The sequence below is a fragment of the Larimichthys crocea genome, unplaced genomic scaffold (assembly GCF_000972845.2).
Source record: "Larimichthys crocea isolate SSNF unplaced genomic scaffold, L_crocea_2.0 scaffold317, whole genome shotgun sequence".
NCBI classification, from domain to species: domain Eukaryota; kingdom Metazoa; phylum Chordata; class Actinopteri; family Sciaenidae; genus Larimichthys; species Larimichthys crocea.
The window spans coordinates 3,856-17,243 of NW_020854177.1; the positions used below are offsets into that span (position 1 = coordinate 3,856).

A 13,388-nucleotide genomic window follows, 5' to 3' on the forward strand; every position below is an offset into this window, starting at 1 on the left:
CAGCTGACAGAGCTGACACTTCACATGGAAGTAATATTCATTCATTTAGAGGCTTCAGTCTTGAGGTGCAGATGATCTGAGTGACCCAGACTGAACTCAAAGAAAAACGACCCGGACGACTGAGAGCCTTCACACAGTATCTGCACCAACAGCTCTGCATCATGAATATAAATCTTTGAGCAGAACTTTTGTCTTCACACTCAATTCATCAGTCAAGTAAAAAAGAGACTCTTACTTTGTGTGTGAGCGTCCAGGTTCATGTCTGAAGTTTATATCAAGATCTTTGGACCAGTCACTCTTCATAGACAGACAGCTGGATCCTGGAGACTCTGCTCTCCGTCTGTTGGACTGAACTCTGCAAACACCAACATGTTTTCATTTTTAGCGCTTTTCTACGTGACTGACAGCTGTCACAGATACTAATGACACAAATGTCATCTTCCTTTGTAGCGGTTGCAAGCATTTACATCAGTGTTTTGTGTGAATATTGTTATAGGGTAATTAATATTGATTTTATTTGGGTATATTTTGTATAGTTAACTGGGTTTCTAAATGGGAACTTTTATTTTGAAATATACGACCTCTGTATGTGTGCATGTGTGTGTGACGTAAATAACCAACGTAGGCCAGCCACATGTTAGATGGACTCTAGCCTGGCATGGGTTCGGCTGCAGAAGAGATGCTCTCGTCAAGTTTTTAGAGCAAGGACGTTTATTCACAAGTTTAATGCTGTAAAAGAGCAAAGACTGAAGATATCAAGCCTGACTTTCTCTCACTGTGCACGCAGCCAACAAGGTATAGCCTTTTGTTTGTCATTTTGTTCATTCATTTTCGTTTGTCATTTCAGTTATGTGTTAGCCTTATAACTGACGTTACTTTAATACTGTGTATTATGTATGTTTTTGTTTTCATGGTTTTTTAAGGACTTGCTGAAGAATAAAACCCTTCAAAGAAAACCACTTGTGTCTTTGTGCTTTGAGAGGGAGTTATATCCTTCATTTTGTGATCTTTGTCCAGATCACAAAATGTTTTTTTAATTTTAGTTAACAATTGGACTTTATCACACAAACACATAATCAACAAAAAAAAATAAAGATGACAGAGGAAACTGAAAATGTCTCTTATAAATGAGTCAGTAACAGAGCTCTTACTTTGTGTGTGAGTGTCCAGGTTCATGTCTGAAGTTTATATCATAATCTTTGGACCGGTCACTCTTCATAGACAGACAGCTGGATCCTGGAGACTCTGCTCTCCGTCTGTTGGACTGAACTCTGCAAACACCAACATGTTTTCATTTTTAGTGCTTTTACGTGACTGACAGCTGTCACAGATACTAAGAGGAAGATGACACAAATGATTTGTCCAGATCACAAAATGTTTTTTTTATTTTAGTTAACAATTGGATTTTATCACACAAACACAAAACCAACAAAAAAATAAAGATGACAGAGGAAACTGAAAATGTCTCTTATAAATGAGTCAGTAACAGAGCTCTTACTCTGTGTGTGAGTGTCCAGGTTCATGTCTGAAGTATATATCAACATCTTTGGACCAGTCACTCTTCATAGACAGACAGCTGGATCCTGGAGACTCTGCTCTGTCCTCCTCTTCCTCATTCATCATGGTGAGTCTGAGAGATAAAACAGTAACACTGACTGCAACAACAACAACACTCACACACAGTCTACAGTCCTTGTTGTCTTGGTTACAGAAGCGTTCATGTGTATTATTCAGTAAATTGAGTTTTTTATTTGTTAGTAATAACCTTTAGCATAATTATCATTAGAATAATACAATCAAATTGTTTTCTGACAACTGCAGTACATTGATTTGGGCCTTTGTCCAGGGACATTCCCTCATCTCTATCTCTCGCTGTCCTCATTTGTTTTTTTAATGAATATTCTAATCTGAATATGTCGCCATACATTGTGTATGATTTCAGCATCACTTTATTAGAAAACGGTGCAGTAAAAGAACTTGAAATTCACCCCAGAAGTAGCTGGGAACATGTAGAACAAGAATCAGGTGGAGCTGTCAGAAAACAATTTGATTTGTTTATTTAATGACTTTTCTAAATCTGCATATGTATCTTAGAAAAGAGATTATTATTTGATTTCTGAGTTTCCTAAGTGCACCTGAATTTATAAAATATGAAAAAATGGTTAAAATTTGATTTAAAAAAAGTAAAAACAAGTCTTAAAATCATTTTAAGACGTGTCATATTTTTTATGAATTTTTAATATATTTCATAATGTAAATAGGAGCTTTAAAGCTCAATAGCTCCAAGATGTGACATATTAACTCAAAATCAAGCAGACAGTTAGTACACTTTGCTGTATGATGACACGCCTCTTTAAAGTAGATTTTAACACGTGTCATGTTTTTATGAATTTGTAATATTGTTTCAGAATGCTATCATTTCGAATGGAGCATTGAGCAGTGCAGGATCATACTTGTTTTATGGATTTAAATCAATTTTACCAGTCTTTCATAGTATAAATACACGTTTAATACCACCACATCTTATTTGAAAACCGGACAGTGTCCACCGCTGCCATAAAAGTCGGCAATAAGTGCGCACTTGAAAATATGGAGCGGGCTGGCGTGACCGCATTACCAACTGCGTGTGTTTTGCGTTTTAACAACGTTAAGATTATTGATCTCAGAAGGGCCAATATTCTCTAACTTTACCGAGGTGCAGTGACCAATGTGGCACCTTTCCTGATCTCGTAATTTACGAGATAAGGTGTCAGATTTTTAATTAATTTATCCAGTGAATGCAATGCGCTTCCATGAATAAACTCGTATCAGCAGAGTTCATGTTCCTGAACAAACTCTGATCAAACCGTCGCCTCTACTTGAAGGTCAACAGAAGTTGTTTTTTCAAACTGGTTTTTACTATTTCAAATAAATGATATCGTGCAGTTCAAACGATCCAGTCTCAGTTCTTACAGACCGGAAACCGCGACCAAACTCTGCGGGACCAACTGTAGCTAACGTTTAATATCCTGTCATGCACAGAACTCTGTCGTCCGAAATATATTATATCTAATAAATGTATAATAAATATATATTTACCTCTTATATGTACATATGGTCATTCAATAGTAACATGCTGGGTTAAAACCACCTCCCTTGAGCTTCTCCTCCGTCAACGCCGTCGCGCTTAAAAGTCTGAGCTCAGGTTCACTTTCACTGGGTGAGGCCTTTGACTTCCTTCTTCTCTGTCTTCCTGTCTGCATCCTTACTGTTCAATGTTGCCGGCCCTCTTTTGACTTTACTTCTTTACTGCTCTCATTTTTTTATATAATTCTTTTATAACCCAGTTAAGACGACGATATCTCTATAATGGATTTTCCTCCCTTCTCTAGATTTCCCACATCTGTGTTAAACTTCCTAATATATGAGCGTGTTTCGTTTCCGTGCACTATTCTGTCTCTGTCATGATCCACTGCTTGCTGCACCTGTCATTTATTTTTAACTCTCCCACTTTCTGGTTCTTCCCATGTTGTTCCATGATTTGATTATTTCTCTCCATATTAAACTTTTTCCTTCTGCTTACTGATCATGTTTATTCACTTCACCTCCTCTTTCTTGCTTGCTCTCCTTAGCAGTTTTGTCAGCTTCCTCGTTCCCTTGCTTTATCTCTAGGTGAGCTGGTACCCACATGGATGTTACTTTCCCTCCCCTGCTGTGTTAATCTGGATGTTTTTAACAGTATTTCATAATCATATTTCCTGCTGTGTGTTTTTCGCTGTCCTGTTTTTAATGCTCAAGAGTGATGCAGCTGAATCACTACATGACTTATAACTACAGATATGACTTCCCGTCACCCTGTCCTCACCATTCTATTGTGACAGGCAAGGGGTAAGGAAGTAACATTATTTTATTTCGAAACGGTTAAGCTCTGTAGTATTTGCGTTTCTACACTGTAGTCAAGCGTAGCTCCAACATTGCAAATGCAATAGATTACAGACTGCAATAGACGTAGATGATTGAGAAAGTCAGCACTAACTACTACAGACTGTGGAAAGTCCAGTTTTCAAACAAAGCATGCCAATTTCATTAAAAAGCTGTGGCTATATAAACAAGTGTTGTACTATGCTCCTCACACCCATTTTTAAATATGAGGAATTTAGCTTATAGCTCGAGGTGTGTGACACAACCATGTTGTTGTTGAGCCATTTCTCTTCCTTTTCAGCTGCGGAGACCATGAGGAATTCTGCACTGAAGTTATGGACACGCGACATTTGCAGGCATTTTCTGCTTTTGAGTGTTAGGCTAAGTTCAGTGTTCAGTGGGTGTTTCAACTAAGGAATGAAAATTAATTGCACTAAATGGTAACACCTGAAAAAATCTCTCCAGTGAATATATTTTTCTTTTTTTTTTTTAAATAATTACAAAAACTAAATAATATTTAATTATATTATATATATATATAATTATATATTTATATACTATATATATATATATATAGATATTATATATCTATATTTCTATATATTATATTTATTATATTATAGTTATATTATATTATTATACACAGAATTAAAATATTATTACACAGAGCGCCAAGAGGCCCCCGGAAAGGAAGTCAAGCGTTGGAAGCGGGCTCAACGTGAGCACGCCTCGATCTGCGGCTGCAGCCCAGGAAGTAAAGGCCTCACCCAGTGAAAGTGAATGAACTCAGAACTTTTAACGTTGACGGAGTGAAGGAAGAGAAGCTCAAGGTGAGGTGGTTTTAACTCCAGCATGTATCATTTGAATGACACATATGTACATATAAAGAGTTAAATCTATATATTTATATACATTTATTAGATAAATATATATTCGGACGCCAGAGTTCTGTAGGTGACAGGATTTAAAGTGCGTCAGTTGTTCCCGCAGAGTTTGGAAGCGATCCGGTCTGTGTGAACTGAGACTGAATTCATCAACTGGATACGTTTGAACTGCACGGATATATTTGAGAATGTAAAAACAGTTTGAAAACACCTCTGTTGACTTCAAGTAGAGTGAGACGGTCACGTGAGTTCAGAGTTTATTCAGGAACAATGAAACTCTGCTGATGAACGAGTTTATTCTAATGATATTATGATAAAGGTTATTATTAGACACACACACCACACAACACACACACACACACACGCACACACACAACACACACACACACACCACACACTACACACACCACACACACACACACACGAGGAGGTCAGCTGATTTCCTGTAATGGGAAGTTCTTTTTAAGAACGGCGGTAATCGCATCTACACTTTAAATCTACTGCGCGGCTACATCAATCTTTACGGTAAAGCGTGTGTGGGCGGTCATGGTGCCTCAAGTGCACCTCGAAACTGAGGAATCAAATAATAATCTCTTTATAAGGATACATATGAGGATTTAGAAAAGTCATTAATAAACAAATAAAATTGTTTCTTGAAACCTCCACCTGTTCTTGTTTCTACATGTGTCCCAGCTACTTCTGGGTTTATTTCAAGTTCTTTTACTGCACCGTTTTCTAATAAAGTGATGCTGAAATCATAACACAATGTATGGTGAACTATTCAGATTAGAATATTCAGTTAAAAAAAAAAACAAATGAGGACACGCGAGAGATAGAGATGAGGGAATGTCACTGGACAAGGCCCAAATGAATGTACTGGAGTTGTCAGAAAAACAATTTTATTGTATTATTTGCTAATGATAATTATGCTAAAGTTTATTACTATACAAATACATAAAACTGAATTATGAACTAATACACATGAACGCTTCTGTAACCAAGACAACAGGATGTAGACTGTGTATGAGTGTTGTTTGTTGCAGTCAGTGTTACTGTTTATCTCTCAGACTCACATGATGAATAAGAAAGAGGAGGAGGACAGAGCAGAGTCTCCAGGATCCAGACTGTCTGTCATGAAGAGTGACGGTCCCAAAGATTTATCAAAACTTCAGACATGAACCTGGACGCTCACACACAAAAGAAGAGTTCTTCTTTTTTACTTGACTGATGAATTGAGCGTGAAGTAAAAAGTTCTGCTCAAAGATTAATTCTGATGAGCCAGAGCGTTGGTGCAGATACTGTGGGAATGCTCTACAGTTGTCGGGTCGTTTTTCTGTTGAGTTTCAGTCTGTGGTCACTCAGATCATCTGCACCTCATAGAGTGAAGCCTCTAAACTGAATGAATATTACTTCCCATGTGAATGAATATTAAATGTTGTTATTTGGATGTCAGCTGTGCCAGCAGCAGCAGCAGCAGGGAGGACCTGGAGGCTGCAACATGATCAGATGTTTAGTTAATAAGCAAAAAGTCTGAATGCATCATATGAACCAATCATGTAGGATTCAATCGTGAACATTATATTCAACATTGCGATGAAGAAAAGTGACATGATGATTCAGGAATAGAATATACACTGATCAGACATCACGTCCAGACTCACCTCTGACAGGTGAAGTGATCACATGGATTATGCTGTGTAGCCACAGACCAGTCAGGGTGTCTGTACTGACCTCTGGAGCAATGGAAGAAGGTGGTTGGTCTAATGAATCACATTTTCTTTTACATCATGTGGATGGTATCTAAACGACGGGCTCGCTGCTACCCCCATATTCATGCACCCATTGAAATAAGGACGCATATGAGATGTGGTAAAAAGGACGTCTGTTGAGTGATTGTATTCAGGTGCGTGTTGAAATGAAGTGTGCGGGTGGAGGCGGTGCTTAACTACGTCTCTGCAGAGTTGATTAACACCAGGTTAACACTGGTGCAGGGCAACCTGATCAACTCTGTCAAATAAGCCCAACACTGGACACCATTTAAATCAGAAAGTGTTAAAATGACACTTTGGGAGTTGAAATCAACCACGAAACGATTAACCCTGAAATTTCAACTCTCCAATTTTTGCTGTGTATAAAAACCTAAGCATGAAAATTTTAAAAAAGGACAGCTATTGACATTTTCAATTTTTATTTTAACACACTCCCCTAATTAAATACAGTTAATGTTAATGCCCACCACTGACATCACTATATTACATAACAAAAAAACAAAAAAACAAACGTCTCCAGCTCCTTGAACCGGCTCGTTCATGACAGACACATCACTAACATCATGAGAACAGGGAGGAACCTTAAAGACAGAACAGAGCAGAAGGATGAAAAGTGAAGCCTGAGGCAGGGCGAGTGTTAATCCAACATTTGTATGATTTTACTGTCAAAGTCTCTGAGTCAGTTTTCTTTCTCTCTGTGGACTGTTGAGGAAAGAAATGTTGGAATGAAGTCACCTGTTCTGTCTGAATTTACTGAATAATACACATGAAAGCTTCTGTAACCAAGACAACAAGGACTGTAGACGGTGTGTGAGTGTTGTTGTTTTTGCAGTCAGTGTTACTGTTTTATCTCTCAGACTCACCATGATGAATAAGAAAGAGGAGGACAGAGCAGAGTCTCCAGGATCCAGCTGTCTGTCTATGAAGAGTGACCTGTCCAAAGATTTTATTATAAACTTCAGACATGAACCTGGACGCTCACACACAAAGTAAGAGCTCTGTTACTGACTCATTTATAAGAGACATTTTCAGTTTCCTCTGTCATCTTTAGTTTTTTGTTGGTTTTGTGTTTGTGCGATAAAATCGAAAATTGTTAACTAAAATAAAAAAAACCATTTTGTGATCTGGACAAATCATTTGTGTCATCTTCCTCTTAGTATCTGTGACAGCTGTCAGTCACGTAGAAAAGCACTAAAAATGAAATATGTTGGTGTTTTTTGCAGAGTTCAGTCCAGCAGACGGAGAGCAGAGTCTCCAGGAGCCAGCTGTCTGTCTATGAGAGTGACATGTCCAAAGATGTTATTATAAACTTCCAGACATGAAACTGGACGCCACACACAGAAGTAAGAGGACCCCTTTTTTTACTTGCTGATGAAATTTTGAGCGTGACAAGACAAAAGTTCTGCTCAAAATTTATGTCAATGATGCAGGGCTGTTGGGGGCAGATACTGGTGGAAGTCTCAGATCGTCCGGGTCCGTCTTCTGTGAGTTTCAGTCTGGATCTGGGTCCGCATCATCTGCACCTCAAGAGTGAAGCCTCTAAATGAATGAATATTACTTCCATGTGAGGAATTAAATGTGTATTGTTAACTGATGCAGCAGCCAGCAAAGCGCAGCAGAGCGGAAATCAAACAATGGGATTATGCCTGTGGAGCCACAGACCAGTCAGGGGGGTCTATACTGACCTCTGGAGCAAATGAAGCAGGGGGTTTGGTCCTGATGAAGCACATTTTTCTTTACATCATGGTTCATCACTTGGCACCAGATGCTCTTAGAGGCAGTGTTTTTTGGAATGCTTTGGGGCATGTTCTGCGTCGGACCCGGGTCCTGCATTCAATGTGGATGTTTACTTTGTAACCACTTAACCGAACATTGGTTTCATACCATTTCCCCCTTAATGTAAAAGGAATACCCTACAAGGCTACGTGTTTAGAAAAACTGCTGCTTATACAACTAACTGCACATTTATGCCCCTTGTTTGTTGTTTGTTTAGTTGATGTTAAAAACAGAACTGGAGATCATTCTAAATGTTTCTAATTTGTAATAAAACCAAGAGAACTCATGCCGTCATCATCCTGAATGTTGAATTCAAACAGAAAGTATCAACTGTGACCGGTTCCTGTGACATCAAAGCGTCTGGACGTGTGTCAATGTTACAATGTTCTTCCACAGGAAAAGAAGAGAGTTTCCCTGTGCCTGGTGAGGAGCCAGCCGTATCCCTGCTGTTGGGGATTGGTTGGTCAGGACGCCTGAGAGGTAATCCTGTCTCTACAGGCTGTGGACACTGGTTCTGCAGAACAATTCTCACCCTCATACTGGACCATCCCTGCTTTTCATTCCAGGATACTCCTCCTGTCCCAGGTTGGGAAAATCCAGAACAAACGGGGAAGGAAGACACCAGTCAAGACCACACGGTACAAAGTAAAAGACTGGCCATCTGTCACTGCTGATGTGTCCTGATGTCTGAAATCAGACTTTGTTGTTTGTAACAAAGTGACATTGGTTAGTGCTATAACAAGCATTTGCTTCTTTCTATAGTCTTACATTGAATCGTTTCTTGGTCCCTGCTAATCGTTCTCTTGAACATCTTTCTTTAGTCGCACATGCTCTTTCCTTTCAGATATATGGTGGGTCCCCTGCAGGAGGTTTTCAGAATCAAGAATGAACAGAAGATCGTCTGAAGACCAGATTTGAACGTGTGACCTGAAGGAAGTGATGAAACGGGAAGTGGAAACCCTCCTCAACAGGAATCTACACTGAGCGCCTACATCACAGAGGGTAAAGGAAGAGGTTCATACCCAACTGAGGTGACAAGCTTGAGAACAGCTTCCAGAGAAAGAAGGAGAACCCTCCAGAACTCCTCAATCCACGACATCTTTAAAGGCTACCTGACCAACAACACATCAGGAGTTCGCTCCGGACCACGGCGATCGCGTGGCGTTGGAAAAACTTCTCAGTGCCGGAAAAGTTTCGACTCTGTAACTGGGCAGAGGCTCGGAGAACCAGATGTCGTCTTGTGTGGTTTTCTTCTCTCGTTCATGGAGCTAACTTTATCAAAGATGCGGCGGTTTTCCATTCTTCTCACGCTCTCCATGTTTTCCATCCACAGTTACAGAAGGTCCACGCAAGAAGCCGCTGACTGTAACGTCTGTTCAGCGGTTGAACGGCCCTGTATGAAAGCAGACTTTCCACTGAATTTCAACAACAAAGAGGTTCGTGTCTAGATGTCACAAGGAGTCATCAAGTCATAGCGGTGCTGTGGTTGACAAGCCTCATACAAGGAAAAAGCTCTTCCCTCGCTCTTCAATGGTGGGATACTTCCCCAGAAACCTGCAGCAGCACCCAATCAGATCCCTCCTTCATGTATTGACAGGTAACAAGAGTACAGGTGACTGACGCTCAGAAGAGGAGTAACTTCACAGAGGAAGTCAGTGGGTGAAGATCTGTCCAGAAAAAATCAATAACACATCAGCCTCCAATGAGCCGTCCACAATGGTGTTTATCACCAGTCCCTTCTGTGGTCACTGATACATTTTCCTGGACCACATGTTGACCCATAACCAAGAGGAAGAGCTGCAAGACCCTGACTGACCGTACCACACTTCCTCCGCTTGTTCATCCAAAGAGGAAAAATAAGTACGCTAATGTAACATGAGACGTATCCACAGATGGATCTGCAAGAGTCTGACCGAGAATATTTCTTCGAAGCGGGTAGTCTGCTTTGAAAGCTGGAGAAGAAACTATGTTCTACCAGACAGAACCTGGATCAGTATTTGGTCTGGATTGTCACATAGGCCTCGGTTGTAATACTCAGGAATTTTGTCAAAAATCATTCAAAAGAGAGGGGTGGTGATCTTCCAAAAACAGTATACGCTTTGTTCATCTGAGCGTTCAGGAGTTTCCCTTGGGCCGGCAGTCTACCGGTTTTCCACTGTTACAACAAACAACACCACTGTTACAGAACACCAACAAGAAGACAGAAGGTTACTGAAAGGACTTCTAAAAGAGAGGAGGAGGAGGGATGAACTCCACCTGGCGTCTTCCTAAAGAAGGTTATGACAGAAATCCCGCCAAAAGTAAATTGTCAACCTGGACCTTTGTTTCGCTTCCTTCCCAATGGCCTCTCTCTGGAGTCCAACATATACGTCTTAGGGAGGCCTGTTGGTCAACCAGAACACAGTCCAGAAATCAATCCAGAAAATAGCCACCCAACAACCTGAAGGAGATGAACAAAAAGTTGTCCGTATCTCGCTGACAGAAGCCATCAATCAAACAATCCTTCCAGCTTTCCTGATGGATATGAACGATGACTCAGTCCCATCATGAGATCCAGATTGTCCCTGAATCAGATGACAGATCAAGTATGTCTCTGGATCCATGCTCAGCTCGGCCTACATCTCAGATGTCAGAGGAGGTTCGGATGAGTTGGGACCTGAAGAAGTAACAACAAATCACGGAGGGACGACGGAGATGATTCCCATCCTGTGAAGGACTGCATAAAGCTGAGTACGTCCGATGTGAGTATCAAGCATTATACAAAGATACCACTCAGGGTATCCCAACGTCCTGTGAAATCCGTGAAAAAGTTTTGGTTAATCTTAAAAAAAATAAGTTGTCAGCCCGGGAAGATATTTTTTGAAAAACAAGACCTGAAACTATACAATTCGTGAGAGTCCTTGAATAATTTTTTGTGTGGATTCGTAGTCACATGATGATGGCCGCTGTTCATGTGTCAATTAATATTAACCATACAACTAGTTTGTTTAAATTTTACGGTGATTCCGCAGGGCCTACGCTGACTTTTAATTTGCAAATCGTTCGTTCGATCGGCACTGCCAGAGAATCACTGCTTGTGTTTCCTGTACGTAGTCAACGTAGTTAACGCATGCGTAGTCGCTTCTCGCAGGTATATTGGTGAATTGCCAGTCACGTTGAGACAGAGTGAAGCTTGCCAAAGAAAGCTATGCATTGATGAAACCAACAGGGTTTATGCCAAATCTGTGTCAGTTTTACTTGTTAACGTAACATAACCTTAGATTATTGACTGTGAGAATAGTTTAAATGTATCCCTGAGCCTAAAGTTTTAATTCTGATATTAATTTTGTGACATTTGTGGCAACCGTGCCACTTTAAATAGAGGTGTTTGAGTGTAAAAACTAGCGGTAGCAGTAGCTAAATGCCGCTGCATATGGTCCTTGAATTTAAGGAAATTGGTCCTGGAAAGTCCTTGAAAGGTCCTTGAATTTGATGTTAACTAAGAAGTGGGAACCCTGCACACTTTACACACATACAAACGTTTAAAAAAAAATCATATTTATATATTTAATTTCACTTTGTTTTTTATTTTCTGTCATTACAGACTTTCTAACTGTGAACTCTCAGAGAGTGACTGTGAAGTCGTGGCCTCAGCTCTGAAGTCCAACCCCTCCCATCTGACAGAGCTGGACCTGAGTGACAACGACCTGAAAGATTCAGGAGTGAAGCCGCTATGTGCTGGACTGGAGAATCCAAACTGTAAACTGGAGGCTCTGAGGTCAGTTAACGTGTTTTACTCTGTGTAACTAATAGTTCTTTTGTTTTCTGTGATTGTCGCACAAATCACAACACCTCTTTTTGTCATTCTGAACAGTTTGACTCCAAATTTAGTCTGTACTCAACCTGGATTCATATTATTAATGAAACTGAATTCATCCCTCAGTGTGCTGTGAAATGAAATCAATATTTTGAATGTATTGTAACATGTAAGACATCTATATGTACACTTTTTCAATAATATTGTCTTGTGTATTGTGTATTTTTGCATGAAGCTCCACTCTCGCTCTCACGTACAGACGTGAACACTCTAAAACTCGATTGACGAAAACTAGGATTGAAGTAGAAATATTTCTTTGGTTTCTGTTAATTTCAATGTGTTTTCACAAATAATGTCTGAACACACACACACACACACACACACACACACACACACACACACACAATAACACAATGACAAAGTCACTCTACTCATTTTAGAGAAAAGCTCATTGATTAGGACATAGTAATGTTGAGCCGCACATTTCAAACCTGAACACATCTGATTGGATTATAAATGGATTTTTATCAACATCATTTATTATTTATTCAGATTGAAGCGCTGCAGGTTGTCAGAGATCAGCTGTGCTTCTCTGGCCTCAGCTCTGAAGTCCAACCCCTCCCATCTGACAGAGCTGGACCTGAGTGTAAACCACCTGCAGGATTCAGGAGTGAAGCCGCTGTGTGATTTTCTGGAGAGTCCACACTGCAGACTGAAGACTCTGAGGTCAGTTCACTGACTCTCTGTTACTATTGGAGATATTTTAACTGTTGAAGCTAATTTATGTTCAGACATAACTTACATCGATAAAGTTGTAAATGTCCTTTTGTTCATATTTTCACATTTGTTGTATTAAATTTAGTCTGCAGTCACAAAGACTTGTGTTTCTTAAAGACATTGTAGAAAATGTCTCTGTTAGTGGTTAAAGTCAACAAATGTTTAGAATTGTTGGTAAATGGTCACATCTGTTTACAGAAGATCCTCTAAACTCAGATTTGTTTGAAATGATCAAGTTTACTTGTTGAAGTAGAAATATTTCTTTGGTTTCTGTTGATTTTAATGTGTTTTCACAAATAATGTCAGAAAACACACACACACACACACACACACACACACACACACACACACACACACACACTGAATGGTTGTCTGAATGTCGTGCTGACGTTTGGATGATGTCTGTAGAAGGCTGACATTATGATGATCCACAATAACACAATGACAAAGTCACTCTACTCCTTTTAGAGAAAAGCTCATTGATTA

The 13,388-nt window shown here is 39.7% G+C and overlaps 2 long non-coding RNA genes across 2 annotated transcripts; one reads left to right on the forward strand and one right to left on the reverse strand.

The window, feature by feature from the left end:
• Positions 1 to 58: 58 nt before the first annotated feature.
• On the reverse strand, positions 59 to 1,629 carry LOC113744931 (uncharacterized). The gene is made up of 3 exons (XR_003461901.1): positions 1,499 to 1,629; positions 1,152 to 1,271; positions 59 to 355 (listed from the first exon to the last, which is right to left on the reverse strand). It is a non-coding gene; the product is annotated as an uncharacterized LOC113744931 (long non-coding RNA).
• A 3,052-nt stretch (positions 1,630 to 4,681) lies between these two features.
• Positions 4,682 to 7,863, forward strand: LOC109138974 (uncharacterized). The gene is made up of 3 exons (XR_003461902.1): positions 4,682 to 4,730; positions 7,411 to 7,542; positions 7,777 to 7,863. It is a non-coding gene; the product is annotated as an uncharacterized LOC109138974 (long non-coding RNA).
• Positions 7,864 to 13,388: the final 5,525 nt, after the last annotated feature.